The sequence below is a fragment of the Convolutriloba macropyga genome, chromosome 6 (assembly GCF_964194025.1).
Source record: "Convolutriloba macropyga chromosome 6, txConMacr16.3, whole genome shotgun sequence".
NCBI lineage: Eukaryota > Metazoa > Xenacoelomorpha > Acoela > Convolutidae > Convolutriloba > Convolutriloba macropyga.
Window position 1 is genome coordinate 20,686,857 of NC_134473.1, and position 22,190 is coordinate 20,709,046.

Sequence of the window (22,190 nt, forward strand, 5' to 3'; positions counted from 1 at the left end):
AATTACTTGGAGTATATGGTTCTGGAAACTATTTTGCAGCAACAGAGAAAGTTTTTCTACATCACGAACTTTATTTTAACTTTTTTGATTTAAACTAAAAACATTGTAAAGGCTGCTATAGAATTTCCGTTCAATAAAAAATGTCAAACAAAAAAACGTCCAGCTAGACAAAGAAAGCATCGAAGAGAACTGTAGTCTATAAAATCAAAGAAAAAACATTTTTTTCATTCATTTAACAACGCGTTTTCATGATTTGAATGACGCTTAAAGAACTACCTCGGTAAATATTAAGTTAAATAAAACAACAATAAAATATTACGAAAATTTTCAGGGAAATAACTGAACTTATAGACATTTAAAATAAGAATTAGATTTCACTTTCTTCAAAAGTTTTCTGATTTGAGTTATTTCTTTTGTTTATTTTTTTCGAATTCCACGCTTTATAACATTTTTTTGTCTGCTTTTGTTACATCGGAACCTGTTTATCGTAACACAGTCAACAAAATGTCGGAAAATAGTCATCTTTAACCCCCTAGACGCATATCCGCTTTGAAACAGAAAAAAAAGAAGAGATAGAAATCTACCAGGAGTCAAAAAGTGTTCTGATTTAGTGCGCAGCTCCAGTTAGATTCTAATTCATTGATTGGAAAACAGATTGAAAATTCATTCAACACAAATGGCGAGTGAGGTAAGTCAAATGTCAAACGATACGCTATGTCGTGACTTATGTACACAGAAAAACGCGATCGAAAGGTAAAACAAACTTTAAAAAAAACACAGCCGGAAGTTTTCGTGGAACAACTCAAAGAGTTCTCTCTGTCATAAAACCTGCCATTTCAAGTAACTAGTACCTAATAAGGCACCTAATAAAACTTTTAAAAATGAGTTATCAAATGAAAGAAATTAGACAAAAAAACCAACTGATCCAAAAAAAAATTAGCGAAAAACTCAATTAATTCTTTAGATAATACTAGTACACCTAACAAAAAATTTTTCCTATGCAATTCGAATTGTCAAACTACTCACACAGCAATAGTCGAGCCATGTCGGACTAAAAAAAATCCATTTCTCATAAAATTGAAAACTTGCAAGAAATTTTCAAAAAATAGTTAAAAGATTTTTCAATTTTCTCAACAAAAACACTCCCTTGAGCCACAAAAACTGTAATCATCCGATCTCTGAAAACTACGTTGAACAAAAAGGCATCCCTTTAATTCCGACTGATCACAACAAATAACAACAAATAACAACAAAAAACAAAACAATGACCAAAAAAACGCTTAAAAATTAGGTAAAAAGACCAAAAAATTGAAATGAATGCTGAAACTAGAACCAGATCTACTGAGCGATTTTGACGGAATTGGAATTGTCAAACTACTCACACAGCAATAGTCGAGCCATGTCGGACTAAAAAAATCCATTTCTGATAAAAATTGAAAAATTGGAAGAAATTTTCAAAAAGTAGTTACAAGATTTTTCAATTTTCTCAACAAAAACACTCTCTTGAGCCACAAAAACCGTTATCATCCGACCTCTGAAAAATACGTTGAACAAAAGGCATCCCTTTAATTCCAACTGATTACAACAAATAACAACAAATAAAAAAAACAAAACAATGGCCAAAAAATTGCTTCAAAGTTAGATAAAGAGAACAAAAAATTGCAATAAATGCTGAAACTAGAACAAGATCAACTGAGCGATTTTGACGGATTAAAAAATGTCATGAGGTCATAAAAAAGAACAGATGTAAAAATTCGTTAAAAATGTAGACGGAAGCATTAAATCTTCAGCAGTTTTGCATTATTTTGTACTACCCAAGGCTCTTGCGAGGTCAAGAATTTTTTAAGGCAAAAATGACAGCGAAAAAAACGAAACAGAAGTAAAACAACACACTCATTGGTTTATCTAAGACACACTGGCCAAGCAAAAAAGGCTGGAAGAAAACAAATTTAAACTCAACTCGAACAAGTGCTCAGGAAGATGAAAAAATTACAAACATTTGATTCCATTTTTATGCACCAACCAAAACGGTGACGGAAAACAGATCATACAGGCAATAGATCAGAAACAAACAGGACAGCAGATCGAAACTTAATCTCCATTCTCAATGGCTGGAATTTAGCTTAATTGCTAGCTTACTGGAGATTACCACACCTAGACAGGCCCGCCTCGGAAACATGGCCATGCTTTAGCGACCCGAGAGACTTGATACGAATCTATGAAAATCGACACACATTATCAAGGGTAAACTCAATCGTAAGAAAAGTAGAAAGAAGCAGAATTTAACGTAGAAGTCATGTAATCGTTCAAAAAATACCTTCTTCACAGTTACAATAAAGACAACGTATAATATTTACAACTTAGAATGTACTAAAATGCACCAAAAATGAACCACCATTGCAAATCGCCGTCATCGGCTCGACAGGGACAATTTATAGTATGTTTGTAGCGGAGAAAATGTTTGTCTCGGCCTTCTTGACATTGAGAATAGAACAATTACGTGTTTGTCGAAAAGTGCACAAATGCAGCACAAACTACTAGATGACCTCGAAACTCATTTGATGGCGCACTGCATTTCTAATCTAGCGGTCGCGGGTAGAGGTCCCGCAAAGAAATTTTAAGAAAAATGTGATAAGAATTTTTCGTAAACTATGAAAGCAAGCTGAGCGAATTTAAACCTGAACATCAAAAGTGCGACACAGATTTTTCAGCTAACAAACAAACATTTCTTGCGCAGACTGGTCGTTACGCGAATTAGCGGGAAGGCTTGTTCGCGTAACAACCAGTTGATGCAGGAGTACAAATATGCGTCCTTAAAGTCGTAAGTAATATATGTTGGTGTCACGCCCCTATTTCGTTCCTCATAGTTACGTGATGATTTTCCTTTAAATATCCATAAATAAGTGCTTTAATCTAGTTCATATTCAGATAAATCTCAAGTCTCAAGGCCATATATAGCTAGTATTTCCATCTAGGCCTGTAACCCCTAATATGTTTATATTTATTAAAAACAACCGCAGATTGACAGTTTATTGATAAATATATCAAGTGCCTAAAAGCCTCAACATTTACTTTTTTGAGTTTCTTGACGATGAATTCGCATAATCAGTAAATAACTTCATGAGAGATTATGTACTTGGTGAAGTAATTATTCTGAGACAGTAGGTGCTAATACGGCACTTGTATATGTACGTAACAAACATCAAGAGACGTACAAAAGCCGGAAATTTCCCAACTTGTAGATCAGTAAATATTCACGAAGGACCAAAACAACTCAAGGTACAGTCCTGCAAAACCCACGATCAGCAGAACACCGGAGAACCTACCTAGTGACCAGTTGTTAAAACTCAGCAAAACTTCTTATTCTAACATTGAAACTTTGCCTTTATTATTCTATCATAATAATTAAAGATTGAACTGGAAATTCTTTCTAAAACTCTAAGTTAGAACAGACTTCTTTAGAGTAAATTCCTGGCTAAGAAAAGCTCTAGAAGCCAAGGCAACTAGTAAATATATCGCACATCCGAACCGCTCAATAAAAAGCTGTCACTAGATAAATTTATTCAAAATATATCCGCTAAAAACCGCACAGTGAAACACCAAAATAAGTCCTTGGAAAAATGACAATAATTCATTCCATTTATCTCAAATATAGATCTCAATATCACTATGAGAATCATATTAAAAAGTCAGTGCGTAACAGTTTGAGAGTATAAAAATAAGCGCAAAAGGGGAAAAAAAAACCAACTGATCCAAAAAAAAATTAGCGAAAAACTCAATTAATTCTTTAGATAATACTAGTACACCTAACAAAAAATTTTTCCTATGCAATTCGAATTGTCAAACTACTCACACAGCAATAGTCGAGCCATGTCGGACTAAAAAAAATCCATTTCTCATAAAATTGAAAACTTGCAAGAAATTTTCAAAAAATAGTTAAAAGATTTTTCAATTTTCTCAACAAAAACACTCCCTTGAGCCACAAAAACTGTAATCATCCGATCTCTGAAAACTACGTTGAACAAAAAGGCATCCCTTTAATTCCGACTGATCACAACAAATAACAACAAATAACAACAAAAAACAAAACAATGACCAAAAAAACGCTTAAAAATTAGGTAAAAAGACCAAAAAATTGAAATGAATGCTGAAACTAGAACCAGATCTACTGAGCGATTTTGACGGAATTGGAATTGTCAAACTACTCACACAGCAATAGTCGAGCCATGTCGGACTAAAAAAATCCATTTCTGATAAAAATTGAAAAATTGGAAGAAATTTTCAAAAAGTAGTTACAAGATTTTTCAATTTTCTCAACAAAAACACTCTCTTGAGCCACAAAAACCGTTATCATCCGACCTCTGTAAAATACGTTGAATAAAAGGCATCCCTTTAATTCCAACTGATTACAACAAATAACAACAAATAAAAAAAACAAAACAATGGCCAAAAAATTGCTTCAAAGTTAGATAAAGAGAACAAAAAATTGCAATAAATGCTGAAACTAGAACAAGATCAACTGAGCGATTTTGACGGATTAAAAAATGTCATGAGGTCATAAAAAAGAACAGATGTAAAAATTCGTTAAAAATGTAGACGGAAGCATTAAATCTTCAGCAGTTTTGCATTATTTTGTACTACCCAAGGCTCTTGCGAGGTCAAGAATTTTTTAAGGCAAAAATGACAGCGAAAAAAACGAAACAGAAGTAAAACAACACACTCATTGGTTTATCTAAGACACACTGGCCAAGCAAAAAAGGCTGGAAGAAAACAAATTTAAACTCAACTCGAACAAGTGCTCAGGAAGATGAAAAAATTACAAACATTTGATTCCATTTTTATGCACCAACCAAAACGGTGACGGAAAACAGATCATACAGGCAATAGATCAGAAACAAACAGGACAGCAGATCGAAACTTAATCTCCATTCTCAATGGCTGGAATTTAGCTTAATTGCTAGCTTACTGGAGATTACCACACCTAGACAGGCCCGCCTCGGAAACATGGCCATGCTTTAGCGACCCGAGAGACTTGATACGAATCTATGAAAATCGACACACATTATCAAGGGTAAACTCAATCGTAAGAAAAGTAGAAAGAAGCAGAATTTAACGTAGAAGTCATGTAATCGTTCAAAAAATACCTTCTTCACAGTTACAATAAAGACAACGTATAATATTTACAACTTAGAATGTACTAAAATGCACCAAAAATGAACCACCATTGCAAATCGCCGTCATCGGCTCGACAGGGACAATTTATAGTATGTTTGTAGCGGAGAAAATGTTTGTCTCGGCCTTCTTGACATTGAGAATAGAACAATTACGTGTTTGTCGAAAAGTGCACAAATGCAGCACAAACTACTAGATGACCTCGAAACTCATTTGATGGCGCACTGCATTTCTAATCTAGCGGTCGCGGGTAGAGGTCCCGCAAAGAAATTTTAAGAAAAATGTGATAAGAATTTTTCGTAAACTATGAAAGCAAGCTGAGCGAATTTAAACCTGAACATCAAAAGTGCGACACAGATTTTTCAGCTAACAAACAAACATTTCTTGCGCAGACTAGTCGTTACGCGAATTAGCGGGAAGGCTTGTTCGCGTAACAACCAGTTGATGCAGGAGTACAAATATGCGTCCTTAAAGTCGTAAGTAATATATGTTGGTGTCACGCCCCTATTTCGTTCCTCATAGTTACGTGATGATTTTCCTTTAAATATCCATAAATAAGTGCTTTAATCTAGTTCATATTCAGATAAATCTCAAGTCTCAAGGCCATATATAGCTAGTATTTCCATCTAGGCCTGTAACCCCTAATTTGTTTATATTTATTAAAAACAACCGCAGATTGACAGTTTATTGATAAATATATCAAGTGCCTAAAAGCCTCAACATTTACTTTTTTGAGTTTCTTGACGATGAATTCGCATAATCAGTAAATAACTTCATGAGAGATTATGTACTTGGTGAAGTAATTATTCTGAGACAGTAGGTGCTAATACGGCACTTGTATATGTACGTAACAAACATCAAGAGACGTACAAAAGCCGGAAATTTCCCAACTTGTAGATCAGTAAATATTCACGAAGGACCAAAACAACTCAAGGTACAGTCCTGCAAAACCCACGATCAGCAGAACACCGGAGAACCTACCTAGTGACCAGTTGTTAAAACTCAGCAAAACTTCTTATTCTAACATTGAAACTTTGCCTTTATTATTCTATCATAATAATTAAAGATTGAACTGGAAATTCTTTCTAAAACTCTAAGTTAGAACAGACTTCTTTAGAGTAAATTCCTGGCTAAGAAAAGCTCTAGAAGCCAAGGCAACTAGTAAATATATCGCACATCCGAACCGCTCAATAAAAAGCTGTCACTAGATAAATTTATTCAAAATATATCCGCTAAAAACCGCACAGTGAAACACCAAAATAAGTCCTTGGAAAAATGACAATAATTCATTCCATTTATCTCAAATATAGATCTCAATATCACTATGAGAATCATATTAAAAAGTCAGCGCGTAACAGTTTGAGAGTATAAAAATAAGCGCAAAAGGGGAAAATTGGGCAATCAGGGAGATGAAAAATCTGAAGAGAAGACACATGTCTCGTCAAACAAAGTACAAAAAAATTGTCGTCTCATAAACCTAACCAACTGCTCAAAAACAACAGGGCCTAACTCAAGACCTGGTAGCGCAGTGGAAAGCGCGATGGACTTGCAATCCAGATGTTGCAAGTTCGAAACCCGCGGAGGATGAAACATATTACTTCTTGGTACACAATGAATCAAAGTGAGAAAATTTCAGACTTGATACATCGGAATTGTAATACTGATTTTCACCTCATCAATAAAAATGAAAAAAATTAACCTTTGTTTGCATCAATTTTGGAGCCGTAGTAGCATAAATAATTAAAAAAATAAAAAGTGCCCTAAAATAGCATTGAAAATACAAGATAAACTCACTTGGTTAAATGGAGAAATGATCCGCAAACAACAGGGCCTAGCCCCAGTCGTCGTAGCCCATTTAAAAGATCGATTGTTTCTGATCCTAATGTCGAGGGTTCAACTCCCGAGGAGGATGAGACATATTACTTTTTGGTACAAAATGAAGCAGAGTGAGAAAGTTTCAAAGTTCATACATCGGAATTGTGTTAATGAAATTTCACCTCACCAAAAAAGATAAAAAATAACCTCTGTTCGCCTCAATTTTAAAGCAGTAGCGTATAAAATTAAAAAAACAACAAATGCCCTAAAATAGTATTGAAAATACAAGACAAACGTGTCTGGTGAAATGGAGAATTGATCATCAAAAAACGTTGCCTAATTCACAACCTTGTAGAGCAGTCGATTGCGCGTTGGACATCTAATCCAGAAGTCGAGGGTTCGTATACCGCCGGAAAAAGATCAGCAAAAAACGCGACGTAATGCAAGTCCCCCTAGCGCAGTGGATAGCGCGCTGGACTTCTAAGCCGGCATTGGAGGTTTCGATTCCCTCCGAGGAGTATACAAAACCATTTATGGCACACAATTATTTCAAACTGGAAAAAATACAACCTGAAATTATCGGAAATGCATTAAAGAAGTTCAAAACACAATTTATGTTTTGTATTAACTTTCAATTTTTCCACTATTATTAAAGTATGATATAAAAAAACCGAATTCCCTAACATATGATTGAGAAAACCAGATCTTAGCTCAGTGGATGGCGCGATGTACATCTAATCCAGATATCTTGGCTTCGAATCGCGCGGAGGGTGATACAAATTACTTTTTAACGTAAAAAATGGAGCACAGGGAGAAAACTTAAAATTTGATACCTCGGAAACAAGTTAACGAATTTTTACCTCACCAACAAAGATGAAAAAGAAAAAATTAACCTTTGTTCTCTCCATTAACCTTTGTTAGCAGTAGCATATCAATTTCAAAAAAATATATGCCCTAAAATAGGATTGAGAATACAAAATAAACGTATTTGATGAAATTGAGAAATGATGAGCAAAAACACAGCCTAACTCAAGTCCTCGTAGCGCAGTGCATAGCGCTCAGGACTTCTGAGCCAGAGGGCGAAGTTTCCATTCCCTCTGAGGAGGAAAGAAACAAAATTATGATAAAAAAATAATTCAAAAGGACAAAATTTCAGAATACAAATATCCGAATTGCATGAAAGAATTTTAAAATCATTAAAAACATCAGTATTAACTTCCGGTCATTCCATTAATATGGCAGCACCATAAAAAAAAATTTCCCTAAATTAGATTTAGAAAACCAGATGTGTTTAAGGAAATTGACAAAAGATTAGCAAGAAAGACATAAATCAAGGCCTCGTAGCGCAGTGGCTAGCGTCATGGATCTCTGATCAAGATGTCACGGGTTCGAATCCTGCGGAAGATGATACAAATCATTTCTTAGTACATAATGAAGCAAAAGAAAAAAACTTGATGCACCGGAATTGTGTAACGAATTTTCCACTCACCAACAAAGACGAAAAACAAAAAATTAACCATCGTTCGCTTCATTATTAGAGGAGCAGCGCAAAAAAATGAGAAAATAACAGATGCCCTAAAACAGGATTGACAATACATAATAAAAGTCTTTGATGAATTAAAAGATCAGCAAAAAACGTTCCCTAATTCCAGTCCTCGTAACGCAGTGGATAGCGCGCTGAACTTCTAATCCAGAGGTCGCGGGTTCGAATCCCGCCGAGGATAAAACAAAGTTCTTTTGGGTACACAAAAAAAGCCAAATCAGAAAACTTCAATCTGGATACATAGTAATTCTTTCAAGATATTTATATCTCACAAAGATGAAAAACAAAAAATTAACATTTGTTCACTCAATTAATACAGCAGTACCACATGAAGTTCAGACAATAACAAAAGCCCTAAAATAGGATTGAGAGTACAAGATAACCGTGTTTGATGGAAAAGAGAAAAGTTCAGCAAAAAACGCGTCCTATTGCAAGTCCCAGCAGCGTAGTGCATAGCGCTCAGGGCCTCTACGCAGGAAGTCGAGGTTTCAATAACCTCCGAGGAGGATAGAAAGAACTTTTGGCACACAATTATTTCAAAATGACAAAACTTCAGACTGGAATTGTCAGAATTACAGTGGATAGCGCGATGGACTTCTGATCCAGATGTCGCGGGTTCGAATCCTACGTAAGACGATACAAATCACTTTTTAGTACGTAATGAAGCAAAGGAAAAAAAACTTTAAACTTGATACATGGGAATTGTGTTACGAAATTTCAACTCACCAACAAAGATTAAAAACAAAAAAATAACCTTCGTTCGCTTCATTATTAGAGGAGCAGCGCAAAAAAATGAGAAAATAACAGATGCCCTAAAACAGGATTGACAATACATAACAAAAGTCTTTGATGAAATAAAAGATCAGCAAAAAAACGGGCCCTAATTCGAGTCCTCGTAGCGCAGTGGATAGCGCGCTGGACTTCTAATCCAGAGGTCGCGGGTTCGAATCCCGCCGAGGATGAAACAAAGTTCTTTTTGGTACACAAAGAAAGCAAAATCAGAAAACTTCAATCTGGATACATCGTAATTATTTCAACATATTTATATCTCACAAAGATGAAAAACAAAAAATTAATATTTGTTCACTCCATTAATACAGCAATACCACATGAAGTTCAGACAATAACAAAAGCCCTAACATAGGATTGAGAAAACAAAATAACCGTGTTTGATGAAAAGGAGAAAAGGTCAGCAAAAAACGCGACCTGATGAAAGTTCCAGTAGCGCAGTGCATAGCGCTCAGGGCCTCTACGCAAGAAGTCGAGGTTTCAATACCCTCCGAGGAGGATAGAACGAACTTTTGGCACAAAATTATTTCAAACTGACAAAATTTAGACTGGAATTGTCAGAATTACAGTTGATAGCGCCATGGACTTCTGATCCAGATGTCGCAGATTCGAATCCTACGTACGACGATACAAATCACTTTTTAGTACGTAATGAAGCAAAGGAAAAAACTTTAAACTTGATACATGGGAATTGTGTTACGAAATTTCAACTCACCAACAAAGATTAAAAACAAAAAAATAACCTTCGTTCGCTTCATTATTAGAGGAGCAGCGCAAAAAAATGAGAAAATAACAGATGCCCTAAAACAGGATTGACAATACATAACAAAAGTCTTTGATGAAATAAAAGATCAGCAAAAAAACGGGCCCTAATTCGAGTCCTCGTAGCGCAGTGGATAGCGCGCTGGACTTCTAATCCAGAGGTCGCGGGTTCGAATCCCGCCGAGGATGAAACAAAGTTCTTTTTGGTACACAAAGAAAGCAAAATCAGAAAACTTCAATCTGGATACATCGTAATTCTTTCAACATATTTATATCTCACAAAGATGAAAAACAAAAAATTAATATTTGTTCACTCCATTAATACAGCAATACCACATGAAGTTCAGACAATAACAAAAGCCCTAACAGAGGATTGAGAAAACAAAATAACCGTGTTTGATGAAAAGGAGAAAAGGTCAGCAAAAAACGCGACCTGATGAAAGTTCCAGTAGCGCAGTGCATAGCGCTCAGGGCCTCTACGCAAGAAGTCGAGGTTTCAATACCCTCCGAGGAGGATAGAACGAACTTTTGGCACAAAATTATTTCAAACTGACAAAATTTAGACTGGAATTGTCAGAATTACAGTTGATAGCGCCATGGACTTCTGATCCAGATGTCGCAGATTCGAATCCTACGTACGACGATACAAATCACTTTTTAGTACGTAATGAAGCAAAGGAAAAAACTTTAAACTTGATACATGAGAATTGTGTTACGAATTTTCAACTCACCAACAAAGATTAAAAACAAAAAAATAACCTTCGTTCGCTTCGTTATTAGAGGAGCAGCGCAAAAAAATGAGAAAATAACAGATGCCCTGAAACAGGATTGACAATACATAACAAAAGTCTTTGATGAAATAAAAGATCAGCAAAAAAACGGGCCCTATTTCGAGTCCTCGTAGCGCAGTGAATAGCGCGTTGGACTTCTAATGCACAGGTCGCGGGTTCGAATCCCGCCGAGGATTAAACAAAGTTCATTTTGGTACACAAAAAAAGCCAAATCAGAAAACTTCAATCTGGATACATAGTAATTCTTTCAAGATATTTATATCTCACAAAGATGAAAAACAAAAAATTAACATTTGTTCACTCAATTAATACAGCAGTACCACATGAAGTTCAGACAATAACAAAAGCCCTAAAATAGGATTGAGAGAACAAGATAACCGTGTTTGATGAAAAAGAGAAAAGGTCAGCAAAAAACGCGTCCTATTGCAAGTCCCAGTAGCGTAGTGCATAGCGCTCAGGGCATCTACGCAAGAAGTCGAGGTTTCAATACCCTCCGAGGAGGATAGAAAGAACTTTTGGCACACAATTATTTCAAAATCACAAAACTTCAGACTGGAATTGTCAGAATTACAGTGGATAGCGCGATGGACTTCGGATCCAGATGTCGCGGGTTCGAATCCTACGTAAGACGATACAAATCACTTTTTAGTACGTAATGAAGCAAAGGAAAAAAAACTTTAAACTTGATACATGGGAATTGTGTTACGAAATTTCAACTCACCAACAAAGATTAAAAACAAAAAAATAACCTTCGTTCGCTTCATTATTAGAGGAGCAGCGCAAAAAAATGAGAAAATAACAGATGCCCTAAAACAGGATTGACAATACATAACAAAAGTCTTTGATGAAATAAAAGATCAGCAAAAAAACGGGCCCTAATTCGAGTCCTCGTAGCGCAGTGGATAGCGCGCTGGACTTCTAATCCAGAGGTCGCGGGTTCGAATCCCGCCGAGGATGAAACAAAGTTCTTTTTGGTACACAAAGAAAGCAAAATCAGAAAACTTCAATCTGGATACATAGTAATTCTTTCAAGATATTTATATCTCACAAAGATGAAAAACAAAAAATTAACATTTGTTCACTCAATTAATACAGCAGTACCACATGAAGTTCAGACAATAACAAAAGCCCTAAAATAGGATTGAGAGAACAAGATAACCGTGTTTGATGAAAAAGAGAAAAGGTCAGCAAAAAACGCGTCCTATTGCAAGTCCCAGTAGCGTAGTGCATAGCGCTCAGGGCATCTACGCAAGAAGTCGAGGTTTCAATACCCTCCGAGGAGGATAGAACGAACTTTTGGCACAAAATTATTTCAAACTGACAAAATTTAGACTGGAATTGTCAGAATTACAGTGGATAGCGCGATGGACTTCTGATCCAGATGTCGCGGGTTCGAATCCTACGTAAGACGATACAAATCACTTTTTAGTACGTAATGAAACAAACGAAACAATTTTAAACTTGATACATGGGAATTGTGTTACGAATTTTCAACTCACCAACAAAGATTAAAAACAAAAAAATAACCTTCGTTCGCTTCATTATTAGAGGAGCAGCGCAAAAAAATGAGAAAATAACAGATGCCCTAAAACAAGATTGACAATACATAACAAAAATCTTTGATGAAATAAAAGATCAGCAAAAAAACTGGCCCTAATTCGAGTCCTCGTAGCGCAATCGATAGCGCGCTGGACTTCTAACCCAGAGGTCGCGTGTTCGAATCCCACCGAGGATGTAACAAAGTTCTTTTTGGTACACAAAGAAAGCAAAATCAGAAAACTTCAATCTGGATACATCGTAATTCTTTCAACATATTTATATCTCACAAAGATGAAAAACAAAAAATTAACATTTGTTCACTCCATTAATACAGCAATACCACATGAAGTTCAGACAATAACAAAAGCCCTAACATAGGATTGAGAAAACAAGATAACCGTGTTTGATGAAAAGGAGAAAAGGTCAGCAAAAAATGCGCCCAAATGCAAGTTCCAGTAGCGCAGTGCACAGCGCTCAGGGCCTCTACGCAAGAAGTCGAGGTTTCAATACCCTCCGAGGAGGATAGAAAGAACTTTTGGCACACAATTATTTGAAAATGACAAAAATTCAGACTGGAATTGTCAGAATTACAGTGGATAGCGCGATGGACTTCTGATCCAGATGTCGCGGGTTCAAATCCTACGTACGACGATACAAATCACTTTTTAGTACGTAATGAAGCAAAGGAAAAAACTTTAAACTTGATACATGAGAATTGTGTTACGAATTTTCAACTCACCAACAAAGATTAAAAACAAAAAAATAACCTTCGTTCGCTTCGTTATTAGAGGAGCAGCGCAAAAAATTGAGAAAATAACAGATGCCCTAAATCAGGATTGACAATACATAACAAAAGTCTTTGATGAAATAAAGGATCAGCAACAAAACGGACCCTAATTCGATTCCACGTAGCGCAGTGGATAGCGCGCTGGACTTCTAATCCAGAGGTCGCGGGTTCGAATCCCGACGAGGATGAAACAAAGTTCTTTTTGGTACACAAAAAAAGCCAAATCAGAAAACTTCAATCTGGATACATAGTAATTCTTTCAAGATATTTATATCTCACAAAGATGAAAAACAAAAAATTAACATTTGTTCACACCATTAATACAGCAATACCACATGAAGTTCAGACAATAACAAAAGCCCTAACATAGGATTGAGAAAACAAGATAAACGTGTTTGATGAAAAGGAGAAAAGGTCAGCAAAAAAACGCGCCCTAATGGAAGTTCCAGTAGCGCAGTGCATAGCGCTCAGGGCCTCTACGCAAGAAGTCGAGGTTTCAATACCCTCCGAGTAGGATAGAAAGAACTTTTGGCACACAATTATTTGAAAATGACAGAACTTCAGACAGGAATTGTCAGAATTACAGTGGATAGCGCGATGGACTTCTGATCCAGATGTCGCGGGTTCGAATCCTACGTACGACGATACAAATCACTTTTTAGTACGTAATGAAGCAAAGGAAAAAACTTTAAACTTGATACATGAGAATTGTGTTACGAATTTTCAACTCACCAACAAAGATTAAAAACAAAAAAATAACCTTCGTTCGCTTCATTATTAGAGGAGCAGCGCAAAAAAATGAGAAAATAACAGATGCCCTAAAAGAGGATTGACAATACATAACAAAAGTCTTTGATGAAATAAAAGATCAGCAAAAAACGGGCCCTAATTCAAGTCGTCGTAGCGCAGTGCATAGCGCTCAGGGCCTCTACGCAAGAAGTCGAGGTTTCAATACCCTCCGAGGAGGATAGAAAGAACTTTTGGCACAAAATTATTTGAAAATGACAAAACTTCAGACTGGAATTGTCAGAATTACAGTGGATAGCGCGATGGAATTCTGATCCAGATGTCGCGGGTTCGAATCCTACGTACGACGATACAAATCACTTTTTAGTACGTAATGAAGCAAAGGAAAAAACTTTAAACTTGATACATGAGAATTGTGTTACGAAATTTCAACTCACCAACAAAGATTAAAAACAAAAAATAACCTTCGTTCGCTTCGTTATTAGAGGAGCAGCGCAAAAAATGAGAAAATAACAGATGCCCTAAAACAGGATTGACAATACATAACAAAAGTCTTTGATGAAATAAAAGATCAGCAAAAAAACGGGCCCTAATTCGAGTCCTCGTAGCGCAGTGGATAGCGCACTGGACTTCTAATCCAGAGGTCGCGGGTTCGAATCCCGCCGGGGATGACACAAAGTTCTTTTTGGTACACAAAGAAAGCAAAATCAGAAAACTTCAATCTGGATATATCGTAATTATTTCAACATATCTATATCTCACAAAGATGAAAAACAAAAAATTAACATTTGTTCACTCCATTAATACAGCAATACCACATGAAGTTCAGACAATAAAAAAAGCCCTAACATAGGATTGAGAAAACAAGATAACCGTGTTTGATGAAAAGGAGAAAAGGTCAGCAAAAAACGCGCCCTAATGCAAGTTCCAGTAGCGCAGTGCATAGCGCTCAGGGCCTCTACGCAAGAAGTCGAGGTTTCAATACCCTCCGAGGAGAATAGAAAGAACTTTTGGCACACAATTATTTGAAAATGACAAAACTTCAGACTGGAATTGTCAGAATTACAGTGGATAGCGCGATGGACTTCTGATCCAGATGTCGCGGGTTCGAATCCTACGTAAGACGATACAAATCACTTTTTAGTACGTAATGAAACAAACGAAAAAATTTTAAACTTGATACATGGGAATTGTGTTACGAATTTTCAACTCACCAACAAAGATTAAAAACAAAAAAATAACCTTCGTTCGCTTCGTTATTAGAGGAGCAGCGCAAAAAAATGAGAAAATAACAGATGCCCTAAAACAAGATTGACAATACATAACAAAAATCTTTGATGAAATAAAAGATCAGCAAAAAACGTTCCCTAATTCAAGTCCTCGTAGCGCAGTGGATAGCGCGCTGGACTTCTAATCCAGAGGTCGCGGGTTCGAATCCCGCCGAGGATGCAACAAAGTTCTTTTTGGTACAGAAAGAAAGCAAAATCAAAAAACTTCAATCTGGATACATCGTAATTCTTTCAACTTATTTTTATCTCACAAAGTTGAAAAACGAAAATTAAAATTTGTTCACTCCATTAATACAGCAATACCACATGAAGTTCAGACAATAACAAAAGCCCTAACATAGGATTGAGAAAACAAGATAACCGTGTTTGATGAAAAGGAGAAAAGGTCAGCAAAAAACGCGCCCAAATGCAAGTTCCAGTAGCGCAGTGCAGAGCGCTCATGACCTCTACGCAAAAAGTCGAGGTTTCAATTCCTCCCGAGGAGGATCGAAAGAACTTTTGGCACACAATTATTTGAAAATGACAAAACTTCACACTGGAATTGTCAGAATTACAGTGGATAGCGCGATGGACTTCTGATCCAGATGTCGCGGGTTCGAATCCTACGTACGACGATACAAATCACTTTTTAGTACGTAATGAAGCAAAGGAAAAAACTTTAAACTTGATACATGAGAATTGTGTTACGAAATTTCAACTCACCAACAAAGATTAAAAACAAAAAATAACCTTCGTTCGCTTCGTTATTAGAGGAGCAGCGCAAAAAATGAGAAAATAACAGATGCCCTAAAACAGGATTGACAATACATAACAAAAGTCTTTGATGAAATAAAAGATCAGCAAAAAAACGGGCCCTAATTCGAGTCCTCGTAGCGCAGTGGATAGCGCACTGGACTTCTAATCCAGAGGTCGCGGGTTCGAATCCCGCCGGGGATGAAACAAAGTTCTTTTTGGTACACAAAGAAAGCCAAATCAGAAAACTTCAATCTGGATATATCGTAATTCTTTCAACATATTTATATCTCACAAAGATGAAAAACAAAAAATTAACATTTGTTCACTCCATTAATACAGCAATACCACATGAAGTTCAGACAATAAAAAAAGCCCTAACATAGGATTGAGAAAACAAGATAACCGTGTTTGATGAAAAGGAGAAAAGATCAGCAAAAAACGCGCCCTAATGCAAGTTCCAGTAGCGCAGTGCATAGCGCTCAGGGCCTCTACGCAAGAAGTCGAGGTTTCAATACCCTCCGAGGAGAATAGAAAGAACTTTTGGCACACAATTATTTGAAAATGACAAAACTTCAGACTGGAATTGTCAGAATTACAGTGGATAGCGCGATGGACTTCTGATCCAGATGTCGCGGGTTCGAATCCTACGTAAGACGATACAAATCACTTTTTAGTACGTAATGAAACAAACGAAAAAATTTTAAACTTGATACATGGGAATTGTGTTACGAATTTTCAACTCACCAACAAAGATTAAAAACAAAAAAATAACCTTCGTTCGCTTCGTTATTAGAGGAGCAGCGCAAAAAAATGAGAAAATAACAGATGCCCTAAAACAAGATTGACAATACATAACAAAAATCTTTGATGAAATAAAAGATCAGCAAAAAACGTTCCCTAATTCAAGTCCTCGTAGCGCAGTGGATAGCGCGCTGGACTTCTAATCCAGAGGTCGCGGGTTCGAATCCCGCCGAGGATGCAACAAAGTTCTTTTTGGTACAGAAAGAAAGCAAAATCAAAAAACTTCAATCTGGATACATCGTAATTCTTTCAACTTATTTTTATCTCACAAACTTGAAAAACGAAAATTAAAATTTGTTCACTCCATTAATACAGCAATACCACATGAAGTTCAGACAATAACAAAAGCCCTATCATAGGATTGAGAAAACAAGATAACCGTGTTTGATGAAAAGGAGAAAAGGTCAGCAAAAAATGCGCCCAAATGCAAGTTCCAGTAGCGCAGTGCACAGCGCTCAGGGCCTCTACGCAAGAAGTCGAGGTTTCAATTCCTCCCGAGGAGGATCGAAAGAACTTTTGGCACACAATTATTTGAAAATGACAAAACTTCACACTGGAATTGTCAGAATTACAGTGGATAGCGCGATGGACTTCTGATCCAGATGTCGCGGGTTCGAATCCTACGTAAGACGATACAAATCACTTTTTAGTACGTAATGAAGCAAAGGAAAAAACTTTAAACTTGATATATGAGAATTGTGTTACGAATTTTCAACTCACCAACAAAGATTAAAAACAAAAAAATAACCTTCGTTCGCTTCGTTATTAGAGGAGCAGCGCAAAAAAATGAGAAAATAACAGATGCCCTAAAACAGGATTGACAAAACATAACAAAAGTTTTTGATGAAATAAAAGATCAGCAAAAAACGTGCCAGAGGTCGCGGGTTCGAATCCCGCCGAGGATGACAGAAAGTTCTTTTTGGGACACAAAGAAAGCAAATCAGAAAACTTCAATCTGGATACATCGTAATTCTTTCAACATATTTATATCTCACAAAGATGAAAAAAAATTAACATTTGTTCACTCCATTAATACAGCAATACCACATGAAGTTCAGACAATAACAAAAGCCCTAACATAGGATTGAGAAAACAAGATAACCGTGTTTGATGAAAAGGAGAAAAGGTCAGCAAAGAGCTTGTCCTAATGCAAGTCCGAGTAGCGCAGTGCATAGCGCTCAGGGCCTCTACGCAAGAAGTCGAGGTTTCAATACCCTCCGAGGAGGATAGAAAGAACTTTCTGGCGCACAATTATTTCCAAATGACAAAACTTCAGACTGGAATTATCAGAATTACAGTGGATAGCGCGATGGACTTCTGATCCAGATGTCGGGGGTTCGAATCCTACGTAAGACGATACAAATCACTTTTTAGTACGTAATGAAGCAAAGGAAAAAACTTTAAACTTGATACATCGGAATTGTGTTACGAATTTTCAACTCGCCAACAAAGATTAAAAACAAAAAAAATAACCTTCGTTCGCTTCATTATTAGAGGAGCAGCGCAAAAAAATGAGAAAATAACAGATGCCCTAAAACAGGATTGACAATACATAACAAAAGTCTTTGATGAAATAAAAGATCAGCAAAAAAACGGTCCCTAATTCGAGCCCTAGTAGAGCAGTGGATAGCGAGCTGGACTTCTAATCCAGAGGTCGCGAGTTCGAATCCCGGCGAGGATGAAACAAAGTTCTTTTTGGTACACAAAGAAAGCAAAATCAGAAAACTTCAATCTGGATACATCGTAATTCTTTCAACATATTTATATCTCACAAAGATGAAAAACAAAAAATTAACATTTGTTCACTCCATTAATACAGCAATACCACATGAAGTTCAGACAATAACAAAAGCCCTAACAAAGGATTGAGAAAACAAGATAACCGTGTTTGATGAAAAGGAGAAAAGGTCAGCAAAAAAACGCGCCCTAATGCAAGTTCCAGTAGCGCAGTGCATATCGCTCAGGGCCTCTACGCAAGAAGTCGAGGTTTCAATACCCTCCGAGGAGGATAGAAAGAACTTTTGGCACACAAATATTTGAAAATGACAGAACTTCAGACTGGAATTGTCAGAATTACAGTGGATAGCGCGATGGACTTCTGATCCAGATGTCGCGGGTTCCAATCCTACGTACGACGATACAAATCACTTTTTAGTACGTAATGAAGCAAAGGAAAAAACTTTAAACCTGATACATGAGAATTGTGTTACGAATTTTCAACTCACCAACACAGATTAAAAACAAAAAAATAACCTTCGTTCGCTTCATTATTAGAGGAGCAGCGCAAAAAAATGAGAAAATAACAGATGCCCTAAAAGAGGATTGACAATACATAACAAAAGTCTTTGATGAAATAAAAAATCAGCAAAAAAACGGGCCCTAATTCGAGTCGTCGTAGCGCAGTGGATAGCGCGCTGGACTTCTAATCCAGAGTTCGAGTGTTCGATTCCCGCCGAGGATGAAACAAAGTTCTTTTTGGTACACAAAGAAAGCAAAATCAGAAAACTTCAATCTGGATACATAGTAATTCTTTCAAGATATTTATATCTCACAAAGATGAAAAACAAAAACAGGATTGACAATACATAACAAAAGTCTTTGATGAAATGAAAGATCAGCAAAAAAACGGGCCCTAATTCGAGTCCTCGTAGCGCAGTGGATAGCGCGCTGGACTTCTAATCCAGAGGTCGAGGGTTCGAATCCCGCCCAGGACGCAACAAAGTTCTTTCTGGTATACAAAAAAAGCCAAATCAGAAAACTTCAATCTGGATACATAGTAATTCTTTCAAGATATTTATATCTCGCAAAGATGAAAAACAAAAAATTAACATTTGTTCACTCCATTAATACAGCAATACCACATGAAGTTCAGACATTAAAAAAAGCCCTAACATAGGATTGAGAAAACAAGATAACCGTGTTTGATGAAAAGTAGAAAAGGTCAGCAAAAAACGCGCCCTAATGCAAGTTCCAGTAGCGCAGTGCAGAGCGCTCAGGACCTCTACGCAAAAAGTCGAGGTTTCAATTCCTCCCGAGGAGGATCGAAAGAACTTTTGGCACACAATTATTTGAAAATGACAAAACTTCAGACTGGAATTGTCAGAATTACAGTGGATAGCGCGATGGACTTCTGATCCAGATGTCGCGGGTTCGAATCCTACGTACGACGATACAAATCACTTTTTAGTACGTAATGAAGCAAAGGAAAAAACTTTAAACTTGATACATGAGAATTGTGTTACCAATTTTTAACTCACCAACAAAGATTAAAAACAAAAAATAACCTTCGTTCGCTTCGTTATTAGAGGAGCAGCGCAAAAAAATGAGAAAATAACAGATGCCCTAAAACAGGATTGACAATACATAACAAAAGTCTTTGATAAAATGAAAGATCAGCAAAAAACGGGCCCTAATTCGCGTCCTCGTAGCGCAGTGGATAGCGCGCTGGACTTCTAATCCAGAGGTCGAGGGGTTCGAATCCCGCCCAGGATGAAACAAAGTTCTTTCTGGTACACAAAAAAAAGCCAAATCAGAAAACTTCAATCTGGATACATAGTAATTCTTTCAAGATATTTATATCTCACAAAGATGAAAAACAAAAAATTAACAGTTGTTCACTCCATTAATACAGCAATACCACATGAAGTTCAGACAAGCCCTAACATAGGATTGAGAAAACAAGATAACCGTGTTTGATGAAAAGTAGAAAAGGTCAGCAAAAAACGCGCCCTAATGCAAGTTCCAGTAGCGCAGTGCAGAGCGCTCAGGACCTCTACGCAAAAAGTCGAGGTTTCAATTCCTCCCGAGGAGGATCGAAAGAACTTTTGGCACACAATTATTTGAAAATGACAAAACTTCACACTGGAATTGTCAGAATTACAGTGGATAGCGCGATGGACTTCTGATCCAGATGTCGCGGGTTCGAATCCCGCCGGGGATGAAACAAAGTTCTTTTTGGTACACAAAGAAAGCAAAATCAGAAAACTTCAATCTGGATACATAGTAATTCTTTCAAGATATTTATATCTCACAAAGATGAAAAACAAAAAATTAACATTTGTTCACTCCATTAATACAGCAATACCACATGAAGTTCAGACATTAAAAAAAGCCCTAACATAGGATTGAGAAAACAAGATAACCGTGTTTGATGAAAAGTAGAAAAGGTCAGCAAAAAACGCGCCCTAATGCAAGTTCCAGTAGCGCAGTGCAGAGCGCTCAGGACCTCTACGCAAAAAGTCGAGGTTTCAATTCCTCCCGAGGAGGATCGAAAGAACTTTTGGCACACAATTATTTGAAAATGACAAAACTTCAGACTGGAATTGTCAGAATTACAGTGGAAAGCGCGATGGACTTCTGATCCAGATGTCGCGGGTTCGAATCCTACGTACGACGATACAAATCACTTTTTAGTACGTAATGAAGCAAAGGAAAAAACTTTAAACTTGATACATGAGAATTGTGTTACCAATTTTTAACTCACCAACAAAGATTAAAAACAAAAAATAACCTTCGTTCGCTTCGTTATTAGAGGAGCAGCGCAAAAAAATGAGAAAATAACAGATGCCCTAAAACAGGATTGACAATACATAACAAAAGTCTTTGATAAAATGAAAGATCAGCAAAAAACGGGCCCTAATTCGCGTCCTCGTAGCGCAGTGGATAGCGCGCTGGACTTCTAATCCAGAGGTCGAGGGGTTCGAATCCCGCCCAGGATGAAACAAAGTTCTTTCTGGTACACAAAAAAAAGCCAAATCAGAAAACTTCAATCTGGATACATAGTAATTCTTTCAAGATATTTATATCTCACAAAGATGAAAAACAAAAAATTAACAGTTGTTCACTCCATTAATACAGCAATACCACATGAAGTTCAGACAAGCCCTAACATAGGATTGAGAAAACAAGATAACCGTGTTTGATGAAAAGTAGAAAAGGTCAGCAAAAAACGCGCCCTAATGCAAGTTCCAGTAGCGCAGTGCAGAGCGCTCAGGACCTCTACGCAAAAAGTCGAGGTTTCAATTCCTCCCGAGGAGGATCGAAAGAACTTTTGGCACACAATTATTTGAAAATGACAAAACTTCACACTGGAATTGTCAGAATTACAGTGGATAGCGCGATGGACTTCTGATCCAGATGTCGCGGGTTCGAATCCCGCCGGGGATGAAACAAAGTTCTTTTTGGTACACAAAGAAAGCAAAATCAGAAAACTTCAATCTGGATATATCGTAACTCTTTCAACATATTTATATCTCACAAAGATGAAAAACAAAAAATTAACATTTGTTCACTCCATTAATACAGCAATACCACATGAAGTTCAGACAATAACAAAAGCCCTAACATAGGATTGAGAAAACAAGAAAACCGTGTTTGATGAAAAGGAGAAAAGATCAGCAAAAAACGCGCCCTAATGCAAG

The 22,190-nt window shown here is 36.8% G+C and overlaps 13 non-coding genes across 13 annotated transcripts; all 13 read left to right on the forward strand.

Moving 5' to 3' along the window:
- Positions 1-8,638: 8,638 nt before the first annotated feature.
- On the forward strand, positions 8,639-8,711 carry Trnar-ucu (transfer RNA arginine (anticodon UCU)). The gene has a single exon. It is a non-coding gene; the product is annotated as a tRNA-Arg (tRNA).
- Positions 8,712-9,419: 708 nt separating this feature from the next.
- Positions 9,420-9,492, forward strand: Trnar-ucu (transfer RNA arginine (anticodon UCU)). The gene has a single exon. It is a non-coding gene; the product is annotated as a tRNA-Arg (tRNA).
- A 705-nt stretch (positions 9,493-10,197) lies between these two features.
- Trnar-ucu (transfer RNA arginine (anticodon UCU)) lies at positions 10,198-10,270 on the forward strand. Its single transcript has one exon. It is a non-coding gene; the product is annotated as a tRNA-Arg (tRNA).
- A 705-nt stretch (positions 10,271-10,975) lies between these two features.
- On the forward strand, positions 10,976-11,048 carry Trnar-ucu (transfer RNA arginine (anticodon UCU)). Its single transcript has one exon. It is a non-coding gene; the product is annotated as a tRNA-Arg (tRNA).
- Positions 11,049-11,756: 708 nt separating this feature from the next.
- On the forward strand, positions 11,757-11,829 carry Trnar-ucu (transfer RNA arginine (anticodon UCU)). The gene has a single exon. It is a non-coding gene; the product is annotated as a tRNA-Arg (tRNA).
- Positions 11,830-14,543: 2,714 nt separating this feature from the next.
- Trnar-ucu (transfer RNA arginine (anticodon UCU)) lies at positions 14,544-14,616 on the forward strand. The gene has a single exon. It is a non-coding gene; the product is annotated as a tRNA-Arg (tRNA).
- Positions 14,617-15,321: 705 nt separating this feature from the next.
- Positions 15,322-15,394, forward strand: Trnar-ucu (transfer RNA arginine (anticodon UCU)). Its single transcript has one exon. It is a non-coding gene; the product is annotated as a tRNA-Arg (tRNA).
- Positions 15,395-16,097: 703 nt separating this feature from the next.
- Positions 16,098-16,170, forward strand: Trnar-ucu (transfer RNA arginine (anticodon UCU)). The gene has a single exon. It is a non-coding gene; the product is annotated as a tRNA-Arg (tRNA).
- Positions 16,171-16,875: 705 nt separating this feature from the next.
- On the forward strand, positions 16,876-16,948 carry Trnar-ucu (transfer RNA arginine (anticodon UCU)). Its single transcript has one exon. It is a non-coding gene; the product is annotated as a tRNA-Arg (tRNA).
- Positions 16,949-19,158: 2,210 nt separating this feature from the next.
- On the forward strand, positions 19,159-19,231 carry Trnar-ucu (transfer RNA arginine (anticodon UCU)). Its single transcript has one exon. It is a non-coding gene; the product is annotated as a tRNA-Arg (tRNA).
- A 180-nt stretch (positions 19,232-19,411) lies between these two features.
- On the forward strand, positions 19,412-19,484 carry Trnar-ucu (transfer RNA arginine (anticodon UCU)). The gene has a single exon. It is a non-coding gene; the product is annotated as a tRNA-Arg (tRNA).
- Positions 19,485-20,188: 704 nt separating this feature from the next.
- Trnar-ucu (transfer RNA arginine (anticodon UCU)) lies at positions 20,189-20,262 on the forward strand. The gene has a single exon. It is a non-coding gene; the product is annotated as a tRNA-Arg (tRNA).
- Positions 20,263-21,414: 1,152 nt separating this feature from the next.
- Positions 21,415-21,488, forward strand: Trnar-ucu (transfer RNA arginine (anticodon UCU)). The gene has a single exon. It is a non-coding gene; the product is annotated as a tRNA-Arg (tRNA).
- Positions 21,489-22,190: the final 702 nt, after the last annotated feature.